The following is a 17,556-nucleotide window of genomic DNA, read 5'->3' as shown; positions in this document are numbered from 1 at the left end:
CCTCCGTTTTCTTCTCGCCTTCTTCCATCTCAACCTGTCGCCCCCCCCGGCCGGGCACCCCTTCCCATGGGCCGGGGCGGGCCCTAGGCGCCGGCCGCCTTCTGGATATGGATATGATAAGTGAGGATCCCGAGCGGTAGGGGATGCGGGGGGGGGTGATAACTGTTTGCTGGTGTTTCAGCTGTGCAAGCCCACGCGTCCTTCTCTTATAACCCGACTAGGAGGTGCTGCGGTTTGGTGTTTCACAGCGTGTGCGGTGGGGCTGCTCCAGTGCTGCGTGCTCTGTGCCTGACCCAACCACTCCTAAACTGTGAGGGAAGAGCTGAGTTACAGCCTATTCTCACTTTGCAGAGCAATTGAGTGGTTTTCTAGAACGTTTATTTTACTGATTTAGGACTGCAGCCTCCTTAACGCCAGGTACAATTATTTACCCGTTAAAGTTATCAGTAACAAGAGCTGACCTCAGGAACCGGGTTCACTGGTATTTCAGTAGAGAAGTGCATCTCGATGATTCCTCCCCCCCCATGTGTTATCAGCGACAGTGGTGGTCCATTCCCTACTGCTCTATTGTTAAACAAGCGCTCGAGTTTTCTAGCAGCCTCCTTTGCCTTAATTAGTTATTTTATATTCTGAAAATTAGTTCAGCCAAAGGTTGTATTCGCTATGTCTGTGTGGTTTTCTTTAATTTGTTGAAGAGAATTTGGTGCACATATATGCAAAATATGCAGACACTGCGTTTTTCTAATCACAAAAATACTTTGTTCCTAAGTGTGAATTGTTAGGTCTTCCTTGCTTACAACTGAGGAATGTTCAAGTTCAAAAAGAAGAGAAGCGAACAAAACATTATATTTTTCTCAATTAGCACATGCTACAAAAAAATATAAGTAACTGGTCATAGTTAACTTGACTCTTTTCTTCTGATCTGTAGTTATTAAAGGAAATTCATATGAATCAAGCAAAAAATGTGTATTCACTCTGTTTGCTGTGCTATTTTTTTAGTACTTCTTGTTTCATAGTGGGAATAATTAGCAATTATAATTCATGATACTAAGTGTTTTGAGGTTATGCATGGGAAAAAGACAACAGTAGAAGACTGCAATTTGATCATCATTGCCAGTTCTCTGCCATCATTTTGTTTTGATGGGAGAAGCATTTGTTTGGAAAATTTTGCCCATTGAAACATTTCATGGAAGTTCTTGCTGCCGTTGCTTCTTCACAAGTATACGATGCTTAGATACTACTACAGGGATGAAAGACAGATAGGTGCGTGGGGAGTTAGCTGTGTGTAGCTCTTGTTAGTCTTAAAAACAATCAGTTTGAGGTTTTCTATTCAATTTGTTTGTGTATGGTAGTTCTTCAGAAATGAAAGTGCACATCACTGCTGCACACTGGGTTTGTACCATGTACCCATCATTTTTAATAAAAAATTGAAAGTTCTATATATCAGCGAAACTGATCCTCCACCAGTATTTCCCAATGTAATTTTCCTGTAAAACCTTCCCTAAAGGCTCTATTAATCTTAGTCTGTAAAGTACTGATACCTGATCAAAGATGATGGGAATAGAGAGTGCTCAGCCTCTTTTAGCAGCCTAGCCCAAATGTGTGTTCTCCCTAGGTCAGGTCTTATCGTCTGGGGTGGATTTTGGACTTCCATAAGTAAACTTACTGATATCTGCCATTAGGATGGTTTCCATAGTGAAGCCCTAAAGAAGGACAAAGCCAGGCTTCACACTCAGAGTGTGAGTTATTCACACTTAAATTTGTGTGGTCACTTTATGTGCAAGATAACAGGATAAAATAAGATAATCCTTGCTGAGATTGTGTTCAGGGTATGCAAGCTTTGTATCTTAGATATAATTAACACCTGCTTTTACTGCATCTTGAGGGCTTTCAGCTGAGGCTGTACAAGCGCTTCTTTTTTTATTTTCTTTTTTTTAAACTGTTCAGGCTGGTAACAGTTAGGTCCCAGATAGAAGTGAATTTCTGCAACTTAGCAAAATGGGGAAGGCCTAAGGTCATTCATGGTTTTACCTAGTTACGTACTTCAAAAACTGCAGTGATACCCGTGCAGATTTTTCAGACATGCTAGAATAATTTGACCTACTCCCAAATATACTGATGTGAGATGGATTCACCTGTATTTTTGAAGTTATTTGCATTAAATTTTTCTCCAGTGAGTAGTGTTTGTGGCTTAGTTTTTATTTCATAAGCTGCATGAGAAAATATTTGTAATCTTGTGACAGAAAGCACTGCACATGAGGCATCAGATCTATAGTTGGATAACATTATAATTCTATAGCTCTTTTTAGATACAGTCCTAACTCTGTTGAATAAGTGTTCTTTTGGTAGGTCTCTTTTCCTGTTTTGTGAAAGTGATGGAGAAATTTACCAGAAACAGAATGTGACAGCCTCTGAGGTGTTATTTATGGATATTCTGTGAGATTCTTTATGGGTACTATGTGTATATTTTAACATTTTTATAAGGAAGGCATCATTTTAGTGAATGTGCCTGGACTCACACTGTTCCTTCAACTTAAAATTCCCAGAAGCAGCACAGTGCAGGATGCTATAGAAGCTGAAAAGTTAATTTTCTTACAATATTTCCAGCTTTGTGAAAAATCCAGAGATAGCCGGTGTCTGTCAGATGCCCAGTAGGATTAGGGATTGTTTCTGGAACTGATGTTTCCATTTGTATCTAAAACAGCAGCTATTTTTTGCAACAACCCCAAAGTGCTGTCTTGGGGTTGCACATCGAGATCCCTTGGAGTGCACATCGAGGGCTGTGCACATCGAGATCCCTGGAATAAGGGCTTTGGGGGAAAGAAGAGGCTGGAGAAGTGCTGGGATAATGTTGAGGAGAAGAGTGTTGGAAGGAAACTGTTGACATTGTGTGGAAGAACTTGATGAACTGTGTGGTTTCCCGTGTATTTGTCTGTGGACCTTTAACCTATGTGTGAATTTTGGGTCACGCTACATCTCCTTATAAAAAGTATCCTGGCATGCTGTAACAGCGGGATGTGATGTAACACAGTTTCTGTGCTTCTGATGTCTCGGATATTTCCTTGTGTCTCTCTGCAGGATATTGCCCTTGGTGTTTACCATTTGAAGTTCAAGTGTAAGTCATTCTTAGTTCATCTTCAAGATCTAATTTGCCAGAAGATGTGAAACTGGGAATGCTAGAATACTCTAAGGAACCCAAGGACATAGATCAGCAGTTGTATAAATCAGATATTGCTCCAAAGAATAAAATGCTGAGTTAGATTTCAGTGGGCACTGTCAAACTTTTCAGTTTGCAGCATGCACCTACATCTGTCTGCAGATTGCTGAAGTTTTCCCTTTTCTTCCATTCTTGCCGCGGTTTTTGATGTATTCAGGATATCTGTTGAGAGAGACAGAGTGAGATGGGTAGGAAGAGAATTTCCTCTTGTTCATAGCCTGCATTTAGTTGATATCCAAGGTTTTTTGAAGGCTGTTTATTTGTTTGAGTTTTTGTATATTTTGTTTTGTTTTCGCAACAACTTTGTTTTCCTAAAACAAAACAAGCAAACAAAAAAGAGAGTGTGTACTCTGGTGTGATCTTGCAATTAAAATATTGTGAACTGTGGGAGATTAGGCAACAAGTCTTAGCTTTGTTGCATGGCCACATCACTGAGGTCTGTTTCAGCTTCTGGACAGCTGGCTGTCCTCAGGTAAGTCTCTTCTAGCATTTCTTCTATGAGGTATTCCACTTCCTAAAACAAAAGATTTAGGAAATAAGACTTGATTTTCAATTCCTTGGGCTATTATTTTTTGCTTTTGTAAGCCTTGTGGTTTTTTTGCACCAGAAATTCTGTCTGGGGAAAATGCTCTCAGGGAAAACTTCACTGAAACTTTTCATTTAGTTAGTTTGGATGACTTTCCTTCCTCCCCTCCGCCCCCCAAACAGTTAATTGAGACTTTTTTCCGTTCGAATGATGTATGAGTTGCTTTTAGGTTTTTTTTTCCCAGTGAAGCTAGATAAAAATGTCAGAAAAAGAATATTGAAGACAAGCAATTAAATTTAAAGCTTCATAAATTTAAATTTGGTAACATGCAGTTATTTGACCAAGAACAAATTCTGTGTGTATGTCTGCCTGCTTGAGAATTAGAGAAAGTTAAGACAGGCAGTCCTCATTTTGTTCATTTCTCCCTCCTATGGAATCTAAGGAACTCATTTGGTTACTTTGCAACTTTATAAATAATAATAATAAAAAAGTTTAGGTTGTCCACAGAAGGATATTAGTGTTTCCCACATCACTGAAGTGTGAAGCCTAGGAATGTATTTTATTTGTGAAGTAGCTGAACATGAAAAATTGATGGTAAATATTAAGTATAATTATGCAGTGTAATCTGTAACTGCAATCTAACTATTGTTTACTGATATTGTAGCAGCAGCCTTCTATACTGCTACACTGTGGGGTTTTTTTTAGTTTCCCTCCTGTGTTCTGGGACATGTGCGTTCAGTTGTAAGCATGCTAATTCTGCAGTCTGATAATAAGAAAATTCTTTAAGCCTCTGATTATATGTTTTGAATCTGTTGCATGATTTAGATAATTGAGATCTTTTATCTTTATAGTTCAGTCATGAAATAGATTCTTAAAGATATATTGAGTGTTTTGCACTAATATAGAGGTTATGCTGCTAATATCACTTGCCAGATTGACAGAACTGTGACTGTTCATGTAGTAAACACGTAGTGTAGGCAGCTGAAACAGAAACAAGCTTTTCTGAATAGTCTATCCCAACTGGTTTCCATCCTGTTATGAATAATCTTATAGGGTAAATCAGACTACGGAAAAATTTACCTTTTAAGTATTTGTTTCCAGAATTTTTCGCCATTGCTTTATCTGTGATGTCCTTTAATGTGGTATCTCAATAACTTTGAAAGAGATTTGTGGGAACATAAAGTTCTTTTTCTCCTCAACTTCATTGAAAAGATTAATTCAATATGAAACTCTGGGAAAACTACATTAAATGAATATATTTTATATTCTAATTTTGTGGTTATCCTCCCATACCAAAGGCTCAATTTCATGTCCAGGCCACTTCCCGTAGGGATCTGTGTCTGAATATATTTCCAAAGTGTCAAATGAGTGACCTGCAAAGAGCAGTATTACATCACTGCAAACCAAATCTAATTGACAAATCTAATTGAGCTTGGAATCAGGTCCCCCAGGCAAACTCAGAAACATTCACCATACCTGGACGTCTGCCTTATGTCATTCTTGTTGCCTCTCTGAACAACAGGGTTGATAGGCTTATGACACAATTTCATTCACTTCTTTTTGGAGAGAAAGTCATGTCTGTGGTGCATGGTAATGACGGAATGTCTGTAAAATGGAAAAACTGTAAAACTGAAGAGTCAACTTCTGCTTCTCACAAGCACAGGGGACCTTGCGGAGGAAAAGATTTATTTTTTTTTCTTTCCTGGATGCATTATAGTACTCTAAATTTGATAATGGTGAATAAACTAAAAAAGGGGAGAAATCTCTAGTCTTTGTTTAGACAAGATATATTTATCCTTAAACTGAAATAGTTTTTTATGGTCTGGCTTTAGACTAATGAAAAATATTATGGTATATAATTTTTTTTAAAATACGTATCTGAAGGAAAAATATATTCTGAGAGTATCCCAGAGCAAAACTAAGCTTTGGGTTTTCACAACTCTGTTGGATGAACAGCATTTCATAGTGTTTTTCAGACTTTTCTCAGCCTCTTCAGGAGCTTTCTAATCTACTTGTTTCAGTCATGATTGGATGTAGTCCATTCCCCCTATTCTTAACCACAAACAACCTCTGTCCACCTCCCTACTCCATCCCTTCAGAGTAATAGCAACTGAAAATGTGACTAGAGAAATATTTGGGTATTTTTAGTTCTGTCTTGTCAGGCTATTTTTATTGGCTAAGAAAGACCTACTGGCCAATCTGTTAATGTATTTTAATGCACAGTCATTCTTTGTGTCTGCCACTCTTCTTCTGCTTCTTTTCCTGTAATTTCTTTCATTGTTCTCATGGCAAGTTCCTTTGCCTCTGGATTCCCTTCCTCCACCAAATTCACTTTCTACTTGCTTTTTGGCTTTTTCCTGTGCTGCCTGACCAGTCATCTAGCCTTCTCTGTTTTTTTTTTTCCCTTGACATATTCTTCTCTTGTTTAAAATTATCGTTTATTCCTTCCAAATATAACTTCTAGCTCATCATAGATTTTCTGGAACATTGTCCTCTAGTGCTTTGAGAGTTCTGTAGGATAGAAACTGGGCACCTTTGCCCATAGCTGGAATTGATGAGGAAAAGCAGGATGGGTGGGCAGTGTGTGACCAGCATGTTCTCAGAGGCCTCATGCTTGGAGTGCTCAGTGGGCTGCAGCGATCTGTTAAACATTGCATGTCCAACCCTGAAATATCCACCTACAAATGTTTATACAGAATACATACACGAACCTTCTTTCTCTGGACTCATGTACCTAAATATTAAGATCTGAAGACTCTCCTTGCTGATCAACAGAAATAAGAGTACTCTAAGTACTTGAAGTGTAAAGCTTGTATAAATAGTAATGCGCCAGAACAGGTTGAGCTGGGGAGTGTGAAGGTGGAGGCTGTGCTGTGGACATATGTAGAGTGTCGCTGTGAGACCCATGTGAGTGACTGCTCTTGCAGACTGTTATGGAGGCAGTTCCTGCTCATACAGATACTCTCATGATGTTTATTGGGAGTTTTTGCCTGAGTAATGGTCTGCAATTGCAAATTATGAGTGGCTATAAGTGAGCATCAAGTGTTTGAGAATATTTGAGCACAATCAGATAGCTCTTACAAAGCAATAATGTTCCAAAATGTAGGTTTGTGGGTTTTCCCTTTGATGGTAAAACCCAGAGATTTTCAAGACCAAAATACCAACAAATCAATATTGTTCTAAAATAACTCCTGATTTTTTTCCTGAGGTGTGTGAAATATGATGCCTAATAGGGTATGCAGTGTGTGTTAAACCAGCTTCTTTGCTATATATACTTCAATGGTAAAAAGTCTATCAATAACTGACTAAGAATTGATTTTAAATTTTTTTTATTCATTTTGATGGTTATAAGTGAAATCTGATCAGGGAATACTCAGCAAAATCAGGACATAAAAATGCAAAGGAGAGATGTTTATTTTAAAATTCATTTTCAGTGCATTTAAATCTGAATGTAGAAGTTATCTGTCTTGCTGTTCTTGTGAATTTCATTTCTTTTCCTACAGAAACTGAGTGACAGAGATACATCACTGCATTTGAAAGGTGTCAGGACCTCTCCAATCACATTGTGATCCTTGGATATTTGTAAACTGTTTGATGGAGTTTAAATATTGGCCCCAAGAACTGAGGGGACATGGACATCAGCTGGGAGGGTTATATCTAAATAGCTGTGCAAATGGATTACATTATTATCATGCTGGTAGCAGCAGTTAAATATATTCCTAGTAACAAATTTAATTGTTATTAAACACAAATGAATCAATTTTATTGATGTCTGTTGTTTTAATAAGTACTAGTTAGGTACACTCTTGCTCTCATGGACATTGTATCACTAAAGACCTTTAACACTTTTCCACTTTCCCGACAGAGTATAAAGAATTTTGGTTAGAGCACAGTAATCGTAGAAATAGTAGCCAAAACACAGAGCTTCTTATATTTCCTGATAATGTACTCAGATAAGCAAAGAAAATAATTTCAGATGGTTCTTATATAATATCAAGATTTATTTAAACAGTTTACTTGAACAGCCAATTATATTTGCTTTCCTGAGGAGTAGTTTTAGAACAACTTTGCGGGTGTGAGAACATGATGATGAACTGCCCAATTTCTCCATCTGGTAAAATGTCCTTATATTTATAACAAATTTGCATACATCTTCATTTTCACTTGTACTTGCTTTTTTCCCCTTACTCAACATTACTCTTACAACTGTGCTCTAACTTCAGCTTTATTTGCAGGTAGGTTATGCTGCCCTACTTCACAACTGTTTCTATATTTAGATTCTCTGCTTAAGCCCTTGTATAAACATATAGGCAAATTGATAAATTGGGTATTTTATGCTCAGGCAATCTGCTTAGCCCTTTCCTAATGAAGAGTATTTTTCCATGAAAAATTACCCGTGCCATGTTGAAGGCATGTTACCCATCTTTTTATGATCTTCATTTTAATATCAGGATCTTTGATCTGTCTATTAACCCATCCTTACGTCATCATATAAACTGCTCAGTCTTTCTCTAACTATGAAGCTTCTTCAAGACTATTGATTCAGGACTGAATTGTGGAATCCTTATTCTGTTGTTACTGATATGCCATAATAGCATCATGTTCTGAAAACTTATGTAGATTAATCTTTTGTGCCTGAAAAAGAAATTATTAAAGACAATCCCACAAACCCACAACAAACCCTCAGACAAAAAATAAAAAAAAAAAGATAATTGAGCCTGTAAATCACTAAGGAATCAGGTTCATATGGGTAAATGTTTTATTCCCCAAAGTTTACATTACTGAAAAACTGTTTAATGAAAACAGGATAAAAAGATGTTCAAATTAAAAAAGCGAAAATGAAAGAGAAGGAACATAAACATGAACAATTTAAGAAATTATACAAGAAAATAAAATAGAAGATTTTTTTTTTCCTCCTTCTATAATAGTCTGTTAAATTCTGAAGTGGAAAATTCAGAACAGAGACAAGGAGATATGTGGGGATCTTATACAGCTTTTTTTTAGATTGGAATCTACTAAAGGATTCTGCTGAGTCAGTGTTTGGATATATGATATGACATTTACATAGATATCAGAGCTCCAGATATCCCTGATGTTTAGTAACGATAACATTTTCAAGTGCATATATACCTAAGGCTTCAGAGTTCAAGCCAGTATTTAGTAGCTGGAAACATGGATGAACCCCAATGTGTGGCAACATTATCCTTATCTACCTACTGCAAATTCTTGATTCTTTCTGTGAAGCAGCTGGTGGTGACTGCTGTCAGAGACAGGACCTTGGATATGATCCAATGTTGCAGTTCCTTTGTTCCTCAGCCTTCCCTAAATGTTATTTCAAAAACTCATGTCTTGTAGCATGCCTAAAAGACAAATGCAATTTAGCTATATTGGGAAGTGAATGAATTTTGAAACTCAATATGACTGTAAACACATTGACCAACTATATTTGATGAAAATTAATTTATGCAAGCATACGAGAAGAAAACTGCATTTACCTAGGTTTATAGATTGTCATTATGGGTCTAGTGGAGCACTTGTACACATGTTTATCTGTTAAACACATGTATGCACGTACTCACCTAACTACCTAAGGAGCTATCATTGGCGCCTATAGAAGTATCTATATAGGATCTTTAAAGTTGCATGTACAGATTGTGTGGGTGCCTTTTTTTCTATTTTTTTCTCCACTCATAAGTGCCAAGTTCATTTGTGTGTAAACCTGATCTAGAGGGCATTGAACTCAGTGGGAATGTTTCTAGCTATTTTGGAGATAATATTTATAGGTGAATAAGTAATGAAGTGCAGAGCTGACTGATTTTCTTCTGTGTACTTGGCTATGGCTTACTTGTATTCATGTGCTCACATGCACGTGCCTGCTTGTGATTGCAGGCACATCAATGAAGGCAGTTGGATTTTTGCCCCAGTTTCTGTAGTTGTCATCACTAACACAAGAGTATCATGAAATCTTACATTCAGTGACCTTGTGATTACAGGTTTTTTCTTGCTGGACTGGGGTGTGAAAAAAATCCAGCAGCTTGAAGGGCATTGATTTTCTTTTTTTTTCCGCTTACAAGAAGCCTCAGGATAAGACTGAATTTTGATTACTGCAGTAATTTCTCAGACTTCAGAGATGGGTTTCTTCTTGTTATAGCTGAATACTTTATTAATTGTTCAGTCTGCTAAATGGCAGAAGATGCTGACGAACATGATAGTATACAGTTCCTTATCTGTATAATTTCAAGAAATGTAAAGTTGAAGATAATAAGCCACTTGTTACAAAGTACAGCACGCATGTGAAACTAGTGTCAATGTAGGTTGTAATAATATCAACAAAATCATATACCATTAGCGGAAGTTTGACAAGCCCTAAAAGTCTTTTCAGTAATTTACAGTATCTCAAAATTAAAATGTTTCCTAACCCAGGGGCTGATAGAAGCTAAAGAAATCTTGGAAAACTAGGAGGAACAGGTGTACTAATATCCCCACTGATTTAATAAATTGAAGAATTAGTTGCATGGCAAAATAAGAAGAGATCAGAAAGTGTATTTTTTTTTTTCCCAAAGCTCTGTATAGTTTGGATGGATTGCAAAAACTCTAGATTGCTGTATAGAACTAAGTAACCTTACAAAATAGCCTAACTCAGTGCAAATCTTGCCTTTAACCACAGTTTGTTTCTTTTGTGTTTTGAAAACTTCTGTTTTCTTTCTGACGTTGTTTCTTCTGTGTATTGAACTTAAATCATAGCCAAAGTTAGAACTGTAGGTGATAAATGAGTCTAGATTTGACTGAGGATTCTTTGAAGAAAGGTCTTCACTTGGCTTTAGGTACATAGTTTTCTGGAGTTGCTTGTTAAGGGAAGGAAGAAGAAAGATCTCCGCCTGTCATGAAATGATTCCCTTTTTACAGTTTTTAGATCCTTTGATCACTACATTGAAGAAGTGGTTGAGAGCAGAGAGTGTAGGAGAGGGGTTTCCTGTTTTTTTCAGTCTTTTATCTGCATTCTTGAGGAAGAAACCCTTTTCATACGTGAAGTACAGGTGAAAATACAGAAATCTAGTTCAAGTCTTTTGGATGTGTTCATTCATAATACCTTTAATCTGGAAGAAGCTGAATTAAATATGAATTGTAGTTCTCGTGGATCCCGGTGTGTCTACAGAAGTGAAATTGGAGTAAAGAGAATTTATAACATATGCTTCCTTTTGCATTATGGAAGAGAGCCAAACGCAGAGATGCCTCCTTGATCAGTAATGTGTTTCTGGAGATATGCAGATCTTGAGGGGGCTAAAGCTAAAATGTTAAGAGAGAAATGCAAGCTACTCTATGGTGATTTAAATCAACAGTGCGTAGAACCAGGTAAAGTTAAAACAATCTTTTTCAACTTGGAAAAAATTGATCTTTCTTGGCTACTTTTTGAGATTTTTAATAATGTGTCTTAGGTTTATTTGGTGTGTGATATAACATTCTATCACATAAATTTTTTTTGCTGATTCATTGATCTAGTTATTCTAGGTCCAAGTTTGTATAAGAAATCAAGGGTTTCCTGAATTACTTACATTTATATTTAAGTCCTTCTAAACATTTTGTTTGTTTATCCTAATTATGAACAAGCTCAGACTAAATAACAGCTGTAAGGCAAAAATCAACAAAAATGAACATAAATAGTAATACTCAGTTCGAACTACATAGTCTTATAGAAGAAAAAATATTTGGCCCTTGGTGTCTACTTACATAATCTGGCTTGCCTTCACTGACCTAAAATATCCAAGGTTTTATCAGTGGAGAAATTCTCTTCTCCTTCCAACAAGCAGATGATGTATCATCAAAATCGGCGAAAACCTAGACAAGATTTGGGATCCACTTGCAAGTGCTAAAAAAAAAGTGAAAAACCTCATTCTTACATGCCACTCAGTTGTGATTCCTTTTAGTTTTATGGTGTTCTGGTATCAAAATAAACCCTTTCTACAGCTGGCTGTCCATTGGAAAGGAGCACATTCAAGACCTCCTCCTGCACTGATGGAGCTACAGGGAATACTTGTCCCACAGGTCATAGCCAAACAGACACTGCATCTTTCCTTCCTGCCATCTTCATAATCAATTCTGGATTTAGTTTTCCTTCCTGTTTGTTGCCTGAAGAGTCTCAGGTATCTGTGTTTAAGGTCGGATAGGTGCTTAGGGAAGTCATAGAGAATTATTCAACATCACAAAGTGCTGCGTGGGTTATTTGCCAAGGGAAGCCAGGTAATCAGGTAAAACTGAAATACAAATGAAAGGTGAATTATCCCATGCTGAGCTCTCTGCAGCTATAGATAGATGATTTCCAGCAGAAACTTCTGTGAGTGCATTTCTTCTGCAGATCAAACTATTATTTAGCTGCTTCTAGGGTAGTGAATTTTAATTACAATAATGATACACATATCAAAATTCCTAGTAGTATTGTGTTCCAACCTTTCATTCAGTTAAACATAGATGAATTATTTTCACACAGACCTTTTGGTTTTGCTTTTGCATTCTGCTGTGAATTGTTCTGTGGCACTTCCACCCAGTAAAATGCCATGGCTTATAAAGATGGTGTGTCAGGAAGTTTGTTACACTTCTTCTTTCTGTCAAATTGGTCTAAGAAAAGATAGTTACCTTCTTTGCAAACTTTGAGTTTCATCTCTTTGGACTATCATAGCTAAAATAGCATTGCCTCATATCCTTCCATGGGATATACAGGAGATGCCATAGGTGGGATGCGGAAGAATCTGAATTACTGATGTGCTACAGACACTGGATTGTGTTAGGTGGGCCATGGTGTGGACTGTACAGCAGGGAGCTGTGCTCGGGGCAGGGACCCACAGCAGCCAACGAAGGTGTTTTGTTTAGATGTTTTTTCCCTTTATGATAAAGTAGTGTCTTCATTTTTTTATCTGACTTCTGTGTCCTGACATATTTATGTATTAATGCTAAATGTGTTATGCTTATGTCCAGCAACTTATAAGGGTGAATTCTTCACTCAGACTGCAGTTCTCATCAGGATCTCTTGTTACTTCTAATGAGAGGAATAGCATGGTGACATTCACTTTATTGAGGTCATAATTTGAACCTGAAGAACAATTATATTTAGGATCATTTTACTGAGACTTATAGGAGGTGTATTTTTTTGACAGTCTATTACAATGGAGGCAAGAGGTAACCAGCTAGTTAGGGTGTAATATGTTTTTTACTGTTTTGTAATGTTTTAAAATATATGTGTATATATATACAGACATTGTAATGGAAGAATCTTTCTGAGTGACATTACGCTAGACTGATTTTCAAGCATAATCAGCTGTTTTAAAACAAACAAGTAGTTGCTGTTCATACATAGTACAGAAGCAGATAATCCATGCAGTTTAACTGGGCCCTTTGAATTGGATGCAAAGGAAAATTAATTTAAAAAGCTTTTGTTGTTGTTACCCCTTTGCAGTGGGAAGTTATAGAGAAAGAAGATGTAATAGCAAGGGTGAGCACAGAGGAACTGTTCTGTGCTACGAGCCAAAGGACATCATTAGGAACGTTCCTATTATCTGGAAGCCTGACTTCCTGTCTCAGTTTCCTCGTGGGTCTCAATGAATGGCAGAAGAAATGGAACACTTTCCTGCTTGGCCAAAAACTCTGCTAAATTACTCCTCTGGCTTCACGCCACACTGTGCTCGGGAATAAATCCTGCAGCTCCCCCCTGAGTCTGGAGGGTACTTGCTGTGATTTCTTGGGGCTGGGGGAGCAAATTTTAGAAAGCCCAACCTTCCCATGAATAGTGTAATGCTTCAGGTGTCCTGTTGTACATTGTCAGAAATTCTTTTTGTCATAGAGAGCAACAGATGCATTGACGTTTGTTAATGTAAGCTTCCATGAGAATGAAGGGATGTTAAAGAACTGCAAGTATGTTAGGATTTTTGTATTTGGTAAACAATTTTACTACAATGAAAATAGTATAGCATGCCTTGCCAAAAGTGCCAAAGACATGCTTAAAATAAGATACTTTTAGATAAGCATTCAATTTAATAACTAATTTTCTGATCTTTTTTTCCCATAGTTTTAACAGATCAACTAGTGTGAGCACCAAAGTTATAAAACAGAGTTTTACTGTAAAGTATAAAAATAAGGTAATAAAGATTTTTGTATATAGAGTAAAACATAAGTTTCAGACATCCTATTAAGTGCAGTAGATGATGCATCTGTCATCTTCAATATATGCAGAGGATTTTTAAAAATTCTTTTCATTTTTTTTTTATTTGTGATATTTGGTACATTTTCTTTAACATACCTATTAAGCCCCAAAATTTTCAGTATCTTGTCTTAGCTCTGATTTTAATTAAAACTGCAGCACCAAACCTTTGGTTCAGTTGTTACTGTCAGTTTCTATAGTTTGTATTTTAACTACATTTGGCAAGTAAGAAACTCACATCTGAATCAAAAGAAACTTGGCAAAATGTACCCCGTTTCCCAATAGCCTTTCTCTATAATAGAGGAGATATTGGGACAGTGCTTAATATTTTTTGGCTTGTTTTGCATCTCAGTGGAAAAATATTCTTAATTCTCTGGGGATGGGAAATGCTTACCATAGTTAGCATTCTATATGTGTCATCTTTCAAAGGTGACAAGCAGCAGTCCAGCTGGAAATTTTGGGCATATATGGAAAAAAGTACAGCAAATACTTAATGCCACTGATGTATTTCAACAAGAAAGTATTGATCAGGTTGTGGTTTGTTTGGTTTGCTTTGTTTTTTTGGTTGTTTTTTGTTTGTTTGTCTGCTCCCCCCCCCCCCCCCCCCGTGTTGTTTGTGTCACTGTGTGTTCTCACTGTCTTGCTCTGTATTCCTTGTTCAGGCTTTTCTGAATTTTAATGTCAACTTAATTGGTGTGACTTTCATGGTGTACCATCAGAGAGGTCAAACAGTGCTTCTCCCACTGAGAGAGCTGTCAGCCTTTTTTCACCTGTGTGGATGCAATCATGTCATACAGGCTTGATGTTGAGGTCACTGTTTTTTTTTTTTTTAAGAGGGGTAGAACTGCTGGATTATACTCATCGTGTCAACTCGTCCTTTGGTCTGTCTCAATCTCCTCTGTAAAGGTAGCTAAGTGCTTTCTGACAGGAACTGTCCCTGGCTGACAATCAGTGCTCTCAACATTGATATCAGTGCATTTTGAGGCTTGATACTCATGGAGGCAGAGTGGATGACCTTTCCTGAGAGTTGGCTATGGGAGGAAAGCAGAGACTGCCATTTTTATGGCAGTTTTTTGGTATTAAGGTCCTGATTTTGAAAGCTGAAAGTTGGGAGATCTCATTCATTCCCACTGCTTCCCCTCCCTGCGCAGCAATACAGCTTTATCCTTTCTGTTCCCCCTAAGGACTCTCTCCCAGGTGTCCTTTTCCTATTTCCTCCTAATTCGGGGGAAGGAGGAGAAAATTCTATGTCTGTCCAGTTTTCAGAGGGACACTGGTAAGATGCCACCAACAGTTCGTCATCCTTTTTGCACATGGCACAAATGTAAAATTTTAACTAAGGTAGTGGAGAAATGTTGATTTGTATTGTTAATGTGGCTGTATTTCAGTGTCCGTAGTTAAGGATTTCTGGGTATTTTAAAAAGGTGTCATGTAGTTCCACATGATAAATGGGGGGGGGGAAAAAGCACCTTCTTAATAAGAGGAGTTTTTTTGAGGTCCAAGGAGAAAGAACATTAAAGGTGAAGAAGGCAGTGTAAATACATGTGTCCAAGTTCTTTTGACTCTGTTTAATTTCTTTTAATTCACTGTATTTTTATTTTTATATAAGAGGAACTATTTTCACCTTTTGTGGTTTAAATGAATTCCTGCAGTTAAATGTAGATGTTCTTTCTAGAAGAAAAACATAAGCTAGCAAATTCTGCTATTGTATGAACAAACAGGACAAAATTTGTCTCAACTATCTACATTATTTTCATCCTAACTTTTAAAGCAGGATTTGGGTCTAATATTGCATGTTTAGCTTTCAACCAGTCTGGCCCATTATGTTTTACCACTATTGCACATCATTATATTATTTAGCTGTTTAATATCTGTATTCACTATGTGATATTTATCTAATGATATTTTATCACATCTATAGTTTACCCCAGAGGGTTTTTCTTTCCCAAGTTTGTGTTTGGTTTGTTGTGTTTAATTTTTTTGTTTGTTTGTTTTCAGAGAATTCTCAGTGAAAAAAAGCTTGCACAGAGTATCTTCATGTCAGTTTGCTGACACTCAGGTAGAAGGAAGTAGGTCTTTACTAGCCACAGAGTACGGCAAGTTTGTGAGAGGGATTAGTGCATCTGTATGTAGATTGGCCTATGGATATGTTTGGTTTGAATATAGCTAGTAATAAAATGTAATATTGATGCACCCAGTGACATGTCTGTGAAGAAATTTGTCAGTGCATCACAGGCTCATATATAAAAATTGAGATGAAAATATTCGCAAGGAAGACTGCCTCAAGGAGACTGAAGTTTGCCCTGACTGGAGCTGTCAAGTTTCTGTTCAATGGCAATCTAGCAGAGTACTAAGAGACTGGGTAATTCTAAAATTATTATTCCAGTTGTTTCTTATATAAATGACATGGTATTTTAATTCTTACATATATGGGTAGATGTCGCAATTTGAATTTTTTTAGATCATCAGCTTAGACTTAAGATATTTATTGTACTAAAATATTTGCAAATTTTGGTTATAAAATGTCTGCTTCATTTGTGCTATTGAAATGAACATAATGTGGTTACAAAGTGAGACTTCACTCTCAGTCTCCTCCATGAGGTCAGTTAAACTGAGGATGTTGAGATATACAGTTGCAGTATATGTTGACACAGTTTGATAGATAAACTGTAAGTTGAAAAAGTGCATGAACTTGGGTTTTAATTGCAAAGATTTTATGTAATTTGGTAATGTAAATAAAAAATGGGAAATTGCTGTAATTATAGATTCTAGATAAAATCTTACAGAAGCATTTGCCACTTCACTGGTTTACAGAACAGCCTAATATTAAATTTAGAGTAGTAAAATCTGCCTGGGGGACACTGTGTTTGAAGATGAGTTGCTTTAAAAGCTCACTGTTCTATGAAGTACGTAATTTTTTCCTGGAAACAAAGTATGTCTATGTTTCATCCAGTTACTGTACTTGCAGAAATCTGTTTGTGGTATAGGAGCTCATTCTGAAGTGAACTCCAAGTACTAGTGAAAATGTTGATAAAGGTAACAAAGACATTACATAAATTCCTTGGTCTCCTGAATATATTGTTTCATGCCTATTTCTCGCAAAGAGAAAATAAAGTCTCTGTACAGAGTAGCTGTACCATTTAACATTTCTACTGTAGCGTAATGGCTGAGTTTTGTCCTCAGTTAAGTCAGTGGGAATTGACTTAACATCCACTGACAAAAGTCTTGGAACTCTCGTACATTAGTAGTTTGGATGTAATTGAGTTGACTGCAAGGGAAAAATGAGCTGTCTCCAGTATCTCATCCAAACATAAAACATGTTCATCTAGTAATAAAAGGAAAAAAGAAGGTTAGTGTTGAGCTAATGCACTGATGGACTATTTTGTGGCAAAATGAAAGCAAATTCTCCACTGAAGAGCAATATGCATCTGCCTTCAAAACCACATTTTCATCTATTAGTAAGACTGTGTCTGTGCCAAATTGTCTGCCCAAAATTGTAATCACCAGTTCAGATTTTTGCAGGCACTTGATGTGTATTAACTTTTGGTTTGATTTTTCCAGAGCACATTTCTTACATTATGCACACATAATAAAGGACAACTTCTTTTAACTGTGTATACAGTA

This window comes from Manacus vitellinus, unplaced genomic scaffold (genome assembly GCF_001715985.3).
Source record: "Manacus vitellinus isolate BGI_N305 unplaced genomic scaffold, ASM171598v3 scaffold_0_pilon, whole genome shotgun sequence".
In the NCBI taxonomy this organism is placed as follows: domain Eukaryota; kingdom Metazoa; phylum Chordata; class Aves; order Passeriformes; family Pipridae; genus Manacus; species Manacus vitellinus.
This window is presented reverse-complemented; position numbering follows the sequence as displayed.